A 15316-nucleotide genomic window follows, 5' to 3' on the forward strand; every position below is an offset into this window, starting at 1 on the left:
CAAAAGAGAAAGGATTTCTGGTCATGGGGCCTCTGAGAAACTGGTATAAGTGGAATATGTTTTATCTTTGTTATTATGTGTGTGTTTGTTTGTGTGCAGTGCAGTCTATAGACGTTTGATGTTGTGTTTCCCACTTCTACCTTTTATTTTCTTCCTCCTTTGGGTTAAATGGCAGCACAAAGTAGTAATCAGACTTTCAGGGGGTCTAAGCCGCACACTGTGCTGCTAATAAACTAGTGATAGCATTCATGAAGGGGAGGAACATTTGCAATGCCAAGAACCAGACCACTTTGGTCCCCCAAAAATCAAAGCAGGAAGTGAAGATGAGAAGCCAAGTCAAATAATGAGTTCAGAGAAATGTTCTTAAGAAGTGAGTTTTTCTGGGGTTACATGTTCATGTTAACTAGAATAGCACAGTTTGACAACTTTCTTTCTTATAAAAGTAAGGTTTTGCCTGCATGCACCCAGCAAAGCTTTCCATGTCACGTGTCATCTGTTCATATTCCATCTCATGTATTAACTTGACTGCTTGATCGAGCTTCCTAGCCCTTCCAGAAAGATCAATTACGCAGCCATAATGCTCCTTTTCTGGTTCAATTCCATAAAGCTTCTTCATAGATTGGAAATAATACAACCCATCTTCTACAAGCCTTGCATGGCTACAAGCAAATAGAACACCAAGAATTGTAATATAATTTGGTTCTAACCCTGAGGCTTTCATCAACTCAAATAATTTCAGCGCCTTTTGGCTGTATCCATTCTGTGCCAACCCTGCAATCATGTTGCTCCAAGAAATCACATCCTCTCTACCATCCTATCAAAAACAGACTTTGCATCTTCCAAGCTACCATACTTGCAATACATATCCAAAAGCACATTGTTAAGTATCAAATCTTGTTCATACTTCAATACATGAACATGGACTTGCGTCCCCAATTCTAACAGCTATTCCAGTACACGCCCTCAAAACACTCCTTAGCGTGGCCTGATCATTCACAAAACCAACCCTTTTCATTTTCCTGAAAAGATTCAAAGCCTCATCACCATCACTATTCTGAGCAAACCCTCTAATGATTGAGTTCCAAACAACCAAATCTCCAGTCACCATCTCATTAAAAACACACAGTGCATTCTTCAACTCACCCCATTTGGCATAAACATCAATCAAAGCACTCCTAACAAATACATCAGAATCCAAACCAACTTTAATTATTCCACAATGAAGCTGCCTAAGATTGAGTAAACAAACACAAGATCTCAAAATGGAAGAGCAGGTGTACATGTTTGGTCTAACACCTTCTCTGAGCATCAAAATAAAGAACTCAAACACCTTGTCATTCATCTTAGCATTACAATAAGCCTATATCATTGTTGTCTAAGAAACAACGGTTCTCTCAGGCATTTTATCGAACAATGTTTTAGCGTCCTCCAAGACATTAAACTTCACGTACACATTAATCAAAATGTTGATTAAAAACGTTTTGGGTTCATACCCTTTTGAGAAGGCGTGGTTGTGAACGAGTTTGCCTTCTCGAACAACGCCACGAGCCAAGCAACACTGGATGAGCTCAGAGTAGGTGATGGAATCAGCATGAAGGCCGTGGATTTGCATGGCATCCATAACTTTGATGGCTCTTGGGTGGCCTCTTTGGTAGCAGAATCTGGTGAAATCATCAATCAAAGCTGATGGCTTGAGCGCTTTACTAGAAGAATCATTCGGTGTGGAAGTATAACATCTAGAAAGTGAAGTTCTTATGCATTTCAGCTTTGAAATGGCTTTCATGGCATTTCCCAGTTAAAGAACCTATATTTTCTTTTCCTTTTGCTGATTATAATTGAAACTTGGAACAACTGAACTGTCCATTTATGTTCAACAGAAAACTCAAAGTGGGTATGTATATATATGATTCTTAAATTCTTTGCCTAATGAGAAGGGGTTTTTTTTTAAAAGCCCCCATGTGTTTGGTTATATTTGTGAGTGTCCGTTGGTTTTGGAAATGAGCCATAACCCCTGTATGTTTGGTCTTTCTTTAGTGGGCAGCCGCTGGTTTAAGATATACACCTTTAACCCCGTGTGTTTGACTTTTTTTGCAGTGACTACCTTTTGGTTTTCAAAATGTCATCAATTCAACCTAAAACTTTATCAACAATTTCACCCCGGTTCTGCTTCATGACCATAATGAGGTGAATGTCTATCCATTGTTTTGAGTTTTAACATTCAATTGATTTTATAGTTTCTATGTTTTTGTCTATGGGTTTTATTCATGAAAATGAAAAACCTTGTTTGGAATTGGGGTCCCCTGCTTGAGTTTTGTCGGACATTGATATGGATTATTAATAGTATGTCTCTTGCTGCCATAATATTGGACAAACTAAATTCAAGTAATACTTTACTACCATAGAATGTAAATTCTACCAATCGCGTCCTTGCTTGATGGTGATGGTGTGCCTTGGGGCTTCTTTTGCTCTGCGGTGTTTGCAAATTCAATCTCTCTTTTCTTTTCTTCCTGACTAGCTTTACGTGCTACTAAACATGACATAGCCAACAAACCTATTTTTTGGGTGTGATAAATCTTAAGCCCAATATGCATGCCAAATGCTTGTGATCTGACGGCCTTATTTTCACCTTGTTGCAGTTTCTAAACCAAGCTAAAAACCTAAAAGAGATTGACATTTACGAATCCATAATTACAGCTTATGGATCTTATGTTCATCACACAAAGGAAGATGTCTCAAGAGATGAGTTGTAATAAGCAACCAGCACAGTGCATTCCTAATTCTCTCAAGTCGTCATGATCTCAATTTCGGCCTCGTTGTAACAGATGGGAGTTGAGGTCAATAGATGTCCCTCTGATGTATCAATAAATAAGGAAGCAATCTGGTATGAGGACCGGTTATATATGTTATTTGCTGAATGAAATGGTGAAGGATTTTGCTTTTGTACATGTGATTTATCATTTCTTTAGTACATGTGATTTATTGGCCACAGTGTCAACTTCTTCGGTGGCTCATAGCCCTACCTAGATTCAATTGAGAATTTCTCAACTGCAAATGGCATGAACAAGCAAGAAATTGATCAGAAATAGAAGTTGCTGACTCTCCGGTTAATGTGTTGTTTGCTGAATGTTATGGTAAAGGATTTTTGCTTTTGCGACAGCATACTAGTAGTTTTTATATCATTTCTCATTCCAAATTGCATATAGTGTTCATTTGCATTTAATATCCATCTGATGACCCAAAAATGGTAGCATCATGGAAGAATTACATATTATTTATCATTTCTTTAATACAGGTGATCTATTGGTCATGCCATCAATTTCTTTGGTGGCTCATAGCTGACTTAGATTCAAATTGTTATGAGCAGTGATCATGTCCATCAACCTCATTGACCCTTCTTAAGTAAAATGATCACTAAGAAGTAATACTTACGATTTATTTTTTCTAGCTTCAGCTTCAAAATGGCTTGAATCTACATGACTATCTCAATAATGCAGAAGCTTTGTGTTCCTGTTCGACACTGAGAGAGTAACAGTGAGGTTTCAAGCATTTCTTTAACATTTGCTACCAAAAATCTCCACGGGAGCAAATTCCATCTTGAAAATGATGATACCGGATAGGGTCTCTGATCACTACTGTTCGATCCTATATCTTTGCTGAGAGTTTTGCAAAGATATGACAGTCCCTGCATATCCTAACGTTTTTCCTGATCTTGATGGTCTTACCCCTCGACAAGCTCATCAAACCGAAAATAAGTGCCAGTTTTTCACTGTGGTATCGAATTGAGTCTTCTTTCTGCTCTCCTTCAAGATCGTGCAAAACAAAATTTGTGTCTGGCACATATCCCACCGCTACTAATTTGTAAATTAACTGGTTGAGCTCCCTATTGATTTCAGCTATCTTTGGATGTGAGCGATCTCCAAAAATGAAAGCATGAATGTGCTTATTTACTTCAATCCAGCTGCACCCTGGTTTTTGCATCTTGGGGATCTAGATTTAGAATCTGTTTGGCAGCATATATAGCAAGATCGGTGTTCCGGTGAACCTGTTTAAATTTTTAGTTTAAGTGATAACTTAATAGAGTACTGTAGCAAGGTGGTCCACACAGTCTTGTGATAATAATTTTTAGTTCATGCATCTTCCACTTCTACCTTTTATTTTCTTACTCCTCTGGGTTAAATGGTAGTGCAAAGCAGTAATCAGACTTTCAACGAGTCTAGAGCGCCATACTCTGCTGCTAATAAACGTAGTGATAACATTTAGCTGAAGGGGAGGAACATATTTGCAATGCCAAGGAACGTCAGACCACTTGGCGTCCCCTCGACAAATTCCAAAGCCGGGGAAGTGGAAGATGGGAAGCCGAAGTCAAATGATGAGTTCAGAGAAATGATCCTTAAGAAGTGAGGTTTGTTCCTGAGGTTACGTGTTACATGTTAACTAGAATAGCACAGTAATTGACAAATTTCTCTTTCTGATAAAAAAACATAAGGTTTTGCCTTAATATGTTTCTGTAAACACAATTATGACAAGCGATACCTATTTGAGGATGAAAAATATATGGCAGTACCCTTCTTGTAAATTTTCTTCCAGATATGTAAGTTTATACCCGTTTTATTCAAAAAGGGTAAAGTTCTAATATGTTTCCTGTGGAACACTTATTTCATCCAATTTGTGATGAGGATGGCCTCAATACCTTACCCTAAGATTTAGAGAAATTTTAGTCAATTAGACGGCGATCAAGTTCCTTTTTATGTGACAAATGACCAATGGTATAGGATCCAACAAGATCATGAAAACTATTATGGGTTGGTGGTCTATTCTTGGTCTAAAATAGCATTGAATACTCACAGTGCATGTAACGACTCCATTCTACTCGTATTCTTTTAAAAATATACATAGTAAAATACATGTAAGAAAGCATAAAAAGTTGGGCCCAAATTTTTCTTTTATTAAACATATACATTCTTTATACAAAAGGTTGTATCATGTACAAAAGCATCAAAACAGGGGTGGACAGTGTATCCATTTCCCTTCGCTTGCTGATGCCCATCCGACTATGTCTTCACCTAGGTCCTGCAAAAACATAGAAAACAACAGGGTGAGCACAACTAAGGCTTAGTAAGTAAATTCTCTACTCATCTATCCCCGTAACTCTCTCTAATTCTTTCCTTACAATTCTCATTAACTCCCTTTCTTATAATCTCTCTGTTTTTCTCTTTCTCGTAACTTTTTTCTACTAACTCTCTTTAGTAAGTCACGGCCCCATCTTACTAGAGGCACAGCCAGGACTCTCTCCCGCTCTCCGTGACTTCTACTCATTCTAGCCGATCGGACTCGGTTATGCATGGATTTGGAACCCTTGGCCATGTGAGCGTATAAACTCTTTCTCGGGTACTCTCAGGTATAGCCCTCATCTGCATGTACTCTCACGGGCTACACCACTTCTCTCTCTTATACTCATGCCACTCTCTCAATGAGGCGTACATGCGGGAATACTCTACCCATTACTCACGGGTTCCCCATCGCACAACCTACTCTATTCTCTTTTTCTCTCTTTTCTCAAGTTCTCTACTCTTTCTATAATGCATAATTCATGCATATGGATGGTTCATGCTCATTAATGTACTCATGAAAAGCACAAATGCATTATTGCATCAAAGACCGTCATTCTGCACAAGTCACACTCAAAAAGGCATAACTTGAGTTATACACATCAGATTGCTATGATTTTTATCTCGTTATAAAGCTTAGAGACAGGGCTATAATTTTATGTTTTGGTCTAAACCCAGTTCAATCCGTAAGATGCCCAAAAATCACTCACAAAGTCACGGCTGTGACAGGGCAGTTTGGTAACATGTTTATCATCAAACAACTCATGTGCATACCAAAGCTCTACTTATCTATAACTCTACTCTTCTCTTTAACCATCCGAAATGGGAGGAAAACTCCCTCATATAATCATAATCCCTGTCAAGAAAAGCACTTCCAAATAGGTTTACACAACATCTCTCAAACTTCATCTCAATTTCCATTTCTCAATACACATTAAAACACTTCTCATACATGAAGTGTATCCAACAACCACCAATTAGCTACTCATCTCAACTCAATTCCTCAACAAGCATAATACATATTTATACATGCATACATCTCTACTCAATCTCTAAATCTCTACTCAAAAGCTTATTCAAAACTCAACTTGGTTGGATTTACTTACCTTGTGAGGGAATAACTTCTCTAACACTTCTCATTTCCTTTGGTAGCTTGCTTTCTCTCTACAACTTTAAACAACAACAACATAAGACTTTAATCAAAACATAATAAAACTCTCATCTAAGGCAAGAATCCTTACCTTAGGATGCTTTAGATTAGAACTCCACTAAAACCTACTTAAAAAGTCCTTAGAAATCCTTGGAAAATTGAAGGAAATTTGAGAGGAAATAGAGAATGGAAGAGGCAGTGGAAATTGATGAAATGAAGGGTTCTCTACACTTAACCCTTTTTAGCTCAACTTATACACAAGCATTCCCATTTTGCCCTTACTATTTCTTGGGAATTCCATCCATATCCTTTGATTCATTACACTCACACCCCCATACTAACCTATTCTCCATGAAATTTCCTTACATTTTACTCCACATTTTTCTTGCTAATTAGGGGTAGAATGGTCAAATTGCCCTTAGGGGAAAAATATCTAAAACTTAATACATTTTTCAGCCAACCCGTCGCCGCGGCGAAGACAATTCTGTCGCTACGGCAAAACACTCCAGCAGCTACTCCGTGGGCTGCAGCACCGCTTCACCACGGCGAAGATTCTTCTTCGCCCCGACGAAGCCTGTAACACAATTTCGCCAAGTCTTCATAATTTTCAAGGCAATCACTCTACCAAACCAATACATGCATTCAACCAAGGGACAACCAAACAAAAATAACAACATATTAACTCAATTGGAGATGAACCAGTGAACATTTAAGCAATACAGCGAATCTTAACTACGTACCTCAAGGGGGGCGTTACAATTCTCCCCCCTTAAAAGAATTTCGTCCCCGAAATTCATACGAACAACTCTGGGAAGCGATTTTGCATGTCTTGTTCTACCTCCCACGTGGCCTCTTCTACCTTGTGATTCTTCCAAAGAACCTTCACTAGTGGAATACTCTTGTTCCGAAGTTCTTTAATCCTTCGATCTAGAATCTGTACTAGACGTTCGTCAAACACGAGGCTCTCTGCTAACTCAATGTCCTCTACACTCAGGATATGGGAGGGATCACTTACATACTTCTGCAGCATTGAGACATTGAAAACGTCATGCACCTTGTCCATACTAGGTGGTAGTGCCAATCTGTAGGCAACTTTACCCACTCGTTGCAATATCTCAAATGGACCTATGAATCTCGGTGCTAACTGCCCTTTGTTCCCGAAGCGCATCACTCGCTTGTAAGGGGATACTCTCAGAAACACTTTATCACCGGCTTGAAATTCAACCTCTTTTCTCTTCAAATCGGCATAACTCTTCTGTCGATCTTAGGCTTGCTTCATTCTGTTTCTGATCACTCTTACATCTTCTATTAGTTTCTGAGTCACCTCTGACCCAAGAGCGGTACTCAACTCATCTTTTTTATCTACCTCATCCCAATGTAGTGGAGACCTACATCGTCTACCATACAAAGCCTTGTAAGGCGCCATCTTAATTGTAGACTGATAACTGTTATTGCAGGCAAACTCTACCAAGGGTAACATTTCATGCCAGGATACTCTATAATCCATACAACAGGCTCTCAACATATCCTCAAGCACTTGATTCGTTCTCTCGGTCTGGCCATCTGTCTGAGGATGATAGGTAGTACTAAATGCCAAACGGGTACCCAAATTTTTTTGTAAACTAGTCCAGAAAGCTGAGACAAATCTCGAATCTCTGTCTGACACTATAATCTTAGGCACACCATGTAACCTGACTATCTCTTTCATGTAGATCTGAGCCAACTGATCCGAGGTGGTACTCTCCTTTATTGGAAGGAAATGGGCAGACTTAGTTAATCGATCCACAATCACCCATATAGCATTATAACCTCTCTGTACTCTAGGGAGACCTGTGATAAAATCCATCGAAATGCTCTCCCATTTCCATTCCGGAATACTAAGTGGCTGAAGTAACCCTGACGGCCTTTGGTGATCAGCTTTTACCTGTTACAAGTCAGGCATTTAGCAACAAACTCTACAATGTCTCTCTTCATACCGGACCACCAGTAGCCTTTCTTTACATCTTGATACATTTTAGTTGTTCCAGGATGAGCAATGTACAGTGTGTCATGAGCCTCCATAAGAATTCTCTGTCTCAACTAACTACTCGGAGGAATATACAACCGAGTCCTGAAATAGAGGACATCATCTACCAAGTGAAATTCTGTTGTCTTGCCCTCATGCACTTGTTGCACTATTTTCTGGCACCACGCATCAGCCACTTGCCTTTCTTTGATTTCTTCCAGTAAAGTAGACTGAATCTCTAAACTGGCAATTCTTCTCGAAATCACTTTGATCAGTTCTCTACACAACTCTTCTATTAATTCTTTCTGCTTGGTAAGCCGGGATAAATAAGCTTTTCTACTTAAGGCATCGGCTACCACATTGGCCTTTCCCAGTTGATACTTGATCTCACACTCATAATCCTTAACCAGTTCTAACCATCTTCTCTGTCTCATATTCAGCTCCTTCTAAATGAAGAAGTACTTTAAACTCTTATGATCAGTGTAGATGTTACTCTTCGCACCATAAAGGTAATGCCTCCAAATCTTTAAAGCAAAGACCACGGTTGCCAACTCTAAATCATGCGTAACGTATCTTGTCTCATACTCTTTCAATTGCTGAGAGGCATATGCTATCACCCTTCCTAACTGCATTAACACCGCCCCAAGTCCTTGTAAAGAGGCATCTGTATAAATGTCATAATCTACACCCTCCTGTGGTAACACTAACACTGGAGCTGTTGTTAACCTCTTCCTCAACTCTTGGAAACATTTCTTGCATGCTTCTAACCATACAAACGACGTCTTCTGTTTGGTAAGAGTTGTCAATGATTTAGCCAATTGGGCGGACCCTTCAACAAATCGTCTGTAGTAACCTGCCAGGCCTAAGAAACTTCTAATCTCTTTTACTGTCTTCAGCCTCTGCCACTCAAGGATTGCTTTCACCTTACTCGAATCTACTGAAATCCCTTCCTTCAACACTGTATGGCCCAGAAATATTACTTGGTCGAGCCAAAACTCACACTTAGAAAACTTCGCATACAACTGCTTTTCTCTCAACCGTTGCAGCACTAGTCTCAAATGTTCCTCATGCTCTTCTCTCGATTTGGAAAAAACCAAATTATCATCAATGAACACCACTATAAACTGATCTAAACAGTCATGAAATACTCTGTTCATCAAATCCATAAAAACTGCTAGGGTATTTGTCAAGCCAAATGGCATCACTACAAACTCATAATGCCCATACCTTGTATGAAAGGCAGTCTTAGCTATATCCTGCTCGGCCACTCTTACTTGGTGATACCCTGACCTCAAATCAATTTTGGAGAAAACTGCTGCTCCCTTCAACTGATCAAACAAATCATCTATTCAAGGTAGCGGGTATTTATTCTTCACCGTCACTTTATTCAACTCTCTATAATCGTTATACACATCCGTAGTGATCCATCCTTCTTCTTTACAAACAAGATTAGAGCTCCCCAGGGAGAATGCCTCAGTCGGATAAAACCTTTATCTAAAAGCTCTTGGAGTTGCTTCTTTAATTCCTGAAGCTCTGTTGGGGCCATTCGGTAAGGGGCTTTAGATATTGGTGCTGTTCCTAGTGCTAGTTCAATACTAGGTAAGGGGCTTTAGATATTGGTGCTGTTCCTAGTGCTAGTTCAATACTAAACTCAACCTCTCTTTCCAATGGTAAACCTGGTAAGTCCTCCGGAAACACATCTGAAAATTCTCAAACTATCGGCACCTTCTGAAATTCTAGCTGTGGAACAACCCTACTTTGCACTACATGGGCAATATATCCTGAACACCATTTTCTCAACATCTTTCTAGCCTTCATACTACTAATCAACATACTCAACTGATGGCCCTCTCCAAAACTAAATTTATCTCCACTATCGAGATTAAATCTCGCTTTCTTCTTCCGACAATCAATTTCTACTCCATGCCTCCCTAGGAAATCCATGCCCAATATCACATCAAAATTGGGCATATCAAAAACTATTAAGTCAACTGCTAACTCTCGTCCATGGATCATTACAGAATCCCCTAACAACATCTCCTGAGTCAACACACTCACCCCATTAGGTAATTCTATCTTAATAGGTTGACTCACTCTAATAGGTGTTACACCTAATCTCTCTATCATCCCATGCGACATAAAAGAATGGGTAGCCCTAGAATCAATTAAAGCATATAAAGAAACAGCATGGAATAACAACTGACCAGTTACGGCTGACGGACTGGCCTCGACTTCGCCTTGTGCCACTGTAAAAACTCTGGCATTGGTACCTCTAGAAGTCTAGGCTACAGGTGGAGGAGAAGCGGGGAGAGAAGCCTTACAATCCCTCATCAGATGCCCTGGCTGTCGGCACCTGTAACACACATCTCTATCCCTTAAACACTCGCTTGTATGGTTCCTCCTGCATTTAGCACAAGGGGGAAACCCTTTTGTTTTGGGCCGCTTGTTCTGCCAGTCCCTCTTGGGTTGAAACTTCTTCTTGGCCCTTACTTCTCTATTCCTTGTTGTATCTATTCTCTCCCTCTCTTTGTGAAAAGTAATGGGTGGCTCACTAGGTACCGATGAAGATAATCCCTCTACAATATACTTGTTGACATAAATCTCTGCCCGTAAAGCCCTTGTCAAAGTCTCACTATAGGTATGAGGAGGCTCGGCTCCCGTTATCACATCCCGGGCAATATCTGATCTCAACCCTTGCACAAACTTATCTCTCCTTACCACCGGAGTATACACAATTCCGGGTGCAAAACAAGCAAGGGAGTTGAATCTTACTGAATATTCCTTAACCGTACTAGTCCCTTGCTTCAAATTAATAAACCCTTGGACTTTCTCATGCACTTGATCTTCTGTTCGATACTCGGCCTCGAATAATCTCCTGAATTCCTCCCAAGTCATCGAGGTCATATCATGAGTCTCCTCCATTAGTTCCCACCAAATTCAGGCATCTCCCCGAAATAAGAAACTGGCATATCTGATCCTCTCTCTGTCTTTCATGGGAAATAGTGCTGCTGTCCGCTTTACGGACTTAAACCACTCCTTTGCCTCTAGCGGGTCCTTAGTACTCCTAAATGCTGGCGACTGGTGCTGGTTTGCAGGCCCCTGAATCGGATCAACTCGACTCTGCACTATCTGAGGTACCGGCCCTTCTCGCTCTTGTCTTATGGGCGGTACTCTATTAGGGGTCTCAGTTCTCTCTTGTACAACTCTCCCTTGACTCTCTACTAACACTTGCTGTACAATGGTTCGAATCCTCATCTCATCAAGGGTAAGGGGAGTTTGTTCCAGTGGGTTAGAGGATTCTCCCTCATTCATCACACCCTTACCCTTCCTCTTGTTACTACGTCTCATCTACAAAACAACCATACTTAATCAATTCAAGGGAACACTCAACGTAAGGAAAGAATTAACTTACACAGTCGGCTATCGGATGTCGTGGCAAGGAGAATGGTATACTGACAAATCCCAAAATCTTGGCTCTGATACCAAAAATGTAACGACTCCATTCTACTCGTATTCTTTTAAAAATATACATAGTAAAATACATGTAAGAAAGCATAAAAAATTGGGCCCAAAATTTTCTTTTATTAAACATATACATTCTTTATACAAAAGGTTGTATCATGTGCAAAAGCATCAAAACAGGGGTGGACAGTGTATCCATTTCCCTTCACTTGCCGACGCCCGTCTGACTATGTCCTCACCTAGGTCCTGCAAAAACATAGAAAACAACAGGGTGAGCACAACTAAGGCTCAGTAAGTAAATCTTCTACTCATCTATCCCCGTAACTCTCTCTAATTCTTTCCCTACAATTCTCATTTACTCTCTCTCTTATAATCTCTCTGTTTTTCTCTTTCTCGTAACTCTTCTCTACTAACTCTCTTTAGTAAGTCACGGCCCCATCTTACCAGAGGCACGGCCAAGACTCGCTCCCGCTCTCCGTGACTTCTACTCATTCTAGCCGATCGGACTCGATTATGTAGGGATTTGGAACCCTTGGCCATGTGAGCGTATAAACTCTCTCTCGGGTACTCTCAGGTATAGCCCTCATCCGCATGTACTCTCACGGGCTACACCACTTCTCTCTCTCATACTCATGCCGCTCTCTCAATGCGGCTTACATGCGTGAATACTCTACCCATTACTCACGGGTTCCCATCGCACAACCTACTCTATTCTCTTTTTCTCTCTTTTCTCAAGTTCTCTACTCTTTATATAATGCATAATTCATGCATATGGATGGTTCATGCTCATTAATGTACTCATGAAAAGCACAAATGCATTATTGCATCAAAGACAGTCATTCTGCACAAGTCACACTCAAAAAGGCATCACTTGAGTTATACACATCAGATTGCTACGATTTTTATCTCGTTTAAAGCTTATAGACAGGGCTATAACTTTTATGTTTTGGTCTAAACCCAGTTCAATCCGTAAGATGCCCAAAAATCACTCACAAAGTCACGGCTGTGACAGGGCAGTTTGGTAACATGTTTTGTTCCCTAGTGAGAAGAGAAAAGAGGAACCTCACAGAGAAGCAAAATGGCAACACACCAAACCCCAACGGCATCTTGACTTGTTTACCATATTTGAACAACACTTTGCTTGATTTGTTTGGTTTTGACTGCTCTCCCCTTCCTCCCATCTTCTTCTTCTTGTTTTCAGTCTGATTTGGTTTGGATTCGCTGGCGAATGGGTTTCGGTCGCGTTTTAGGGATTTTAATATCGGGGTTTTTTTTGTTATTTTTGCAAACTTTTTGTTTTGAAAATTTCAGTTTAATCCCCATACTTTACAAAAACACCTAAAACCCCCCTAATAATTCGAGCCTGGCTCGGCTCGCGAGCCTACCGAGCCGAGCCGAGGCAGGCTCAAACTCGGCTCGTTCTCTCTAACGAATCGAGCCAAGTCAGCTCGATACCAGACGAGGCGAGCCGTTAACGAGCTATACTCGAGCCGAGCCGAGCCGAGCCGGCTGGCGAGCGGTTCGCCTCGTTGAACAGCCCTAGTTTTGTTCCTGTGATTACATGTTACATGTTAACTAGAATAGCACAGTAATTGACAAACTTCTCTTTCTTATAAAAAAAACATAAGGTTTTGCCTTAATATGTTTCTGTAAACACAATTATGACAAACGATACGCCATGCAACTAATATGTCAACTCATGGCCAACTAATACGCCAACTTGCACGCCAACTCAGGGGAATTAGCCTATAAATAAGGCCATTCATCTCACTTGTAAATCATTCACCACAATCTTGTAAAGATTCTCAATACATGGAGTTTTTCAATTAAACTCAGCCCATGACAAGTGGTATCAAAACAAACCCTATTTGTCTTTCGATGTCCCGTTAGGCACCCATGCAGAGGGGCATCCATGTGTGATTGATGGTCCACTTGAAGGTGAGATGGACAAGTAGGTAGGAGGCCCACCTGTGATGAGGGCGTCACAAGATTGGGTGAGGGAGAATGTCACATATCTTAAATCGGAAGATAAATGAGGTGGTCTTGGGTTTATAAGGGGAGAGTCTCTTCACCTAATAGATTAGCCTTTTGAGTGTAAAACTCCTAGCCCGTGACAAGTGCTATGTCCAAAAAACATCTCTTTCTCCCTTAATCAACCCTAAACACCAATTAGAAGCAACATACTCAACTCCTTCTCATTCTACAAACATAGAACATCATCATTTTCCAACTCCAACCAGAAATATCACACTATTCATCAAACATGAACTTCATCAACCCATGTGATTGGATTTTCACTATTTCTAAACAACTCAAAAGTGCACATTAACATACAATACACTCTCAACATACATTTCTTATTGCAACCAATTTAAAACACAACTACATTCGATTACAATGGTTACACTCGAATTAGAGGAACTCTGAAAGTAATTAAAAGACTCTATAGATGCAGGCTACATCTAACCATCCGAGGCCCCATTTGGGGCACTGGTCTTGTTTCAAAAGAAAATGGATGGAAGTTTGCTAATGTGCATAGACTGTTGAGCTCTCAATAAGGTAACCATACAAAACAAGTATCACATTCCTCATATTTTGGACTTGCATGCCAAATTAAGTTGGGGAAGATGTCAGTTTGAAAGGCCAATTGACCCAAAAGCCCAACAAGCCAAAATTTCTTTTAGACATGCAAGTTGGAAGGAAGCTTCATGGCAAGTTGCATGCCAATAATAATGGAGGATTAGCCTGTAAATAAGTCATTCACCCTCGCTTGTAATTCATTCACCACACATTCCCCAAATCATCACATATTTTGTAAAGATACTCAATATATAGAGTTTTAAGCTTTGGCTCTACACCTTCTCTACATTTCTCTCTTGCTGTTTATTATTTAAGGCTTTCACTTGAGTTAGGCGGAACCGGTACTCATCCATCACATAAACTCAAGTTACTAGTGTCATACAGGTTTTCAATTAAACTTAGCCCCTGACACTATGATTCCTATACGGTAATAACGTAATATCTCATATACATAGATCAACTGATGCTTGGAGATGGAGCATGGGGAACAGTGTCGGTCTGCATTAGATCCCCAAGTGAAGGAAAAGCTTGTACAATACCAGGTATAGATCCCAAATCAGAAGCTGCTTACATCAACACGATTATGCCTTCTGCAGATCAGAAGGTTTGGTTGAAGAATTTTTTTGAGTGAATTTCTATTTGGTGAAGTGAAACTTGCAGCCAATTTTATTTCTTTCAAAACCATTAACTCTCTTAAAACAAACACTTACATAAAAACGGAAGCAACTAAATTGATAACAGGAGCAGTATGCAATTTAGAAAGGTGCAATTTTTCAAGCACTTATACTGACAAGAATACAAATATATATGTCAAATTTCTCAGGTTCATAATCTGTGGCTGGTATATTTTCTGGTTTATACAGTCCAAGTCAGCATGGATTTTCTATTGGCCAGATTGGTATAGAATTGGACGGTGAGATGAAGAAGTTGTAGAAATTGTGATGCTAAACTTTGAACTTTTTCGGACTGCATTTGATTTATATATTTATGAGCGAAACAAGCAGCAGTGTG

At 40.0% G+C, this 15316-nt stretch overlaps 1 pseudogene; it reads right to left on the reverse strand.

The window, feature by feature from the left end:
- Positions 1-399: 399 nt before the first annotated feature.
- On the reverse strand, positions 400-1913 carry LOC116142999 (annotated as a pseudogene).
- Between the last annotated feature and the right edge of the window lie 13403 nt (positions 1914-15316).

Source organism: Pistacia vera, unplaced genomic scaffold, assembly GCF_008641045.1.
Source record: "Pistacia vera cultivar Batoury unplaced genomic scaffold, PisVer_v2 Contig423, whole genome shotgun sequence".
Taxonomy (NCBI): Eukaryota; Viridiplantae; Streptophyta; class Magnoliopsida; order Sapindales; family Anacardiaceae; genus Pistacia; species Pistacia vera.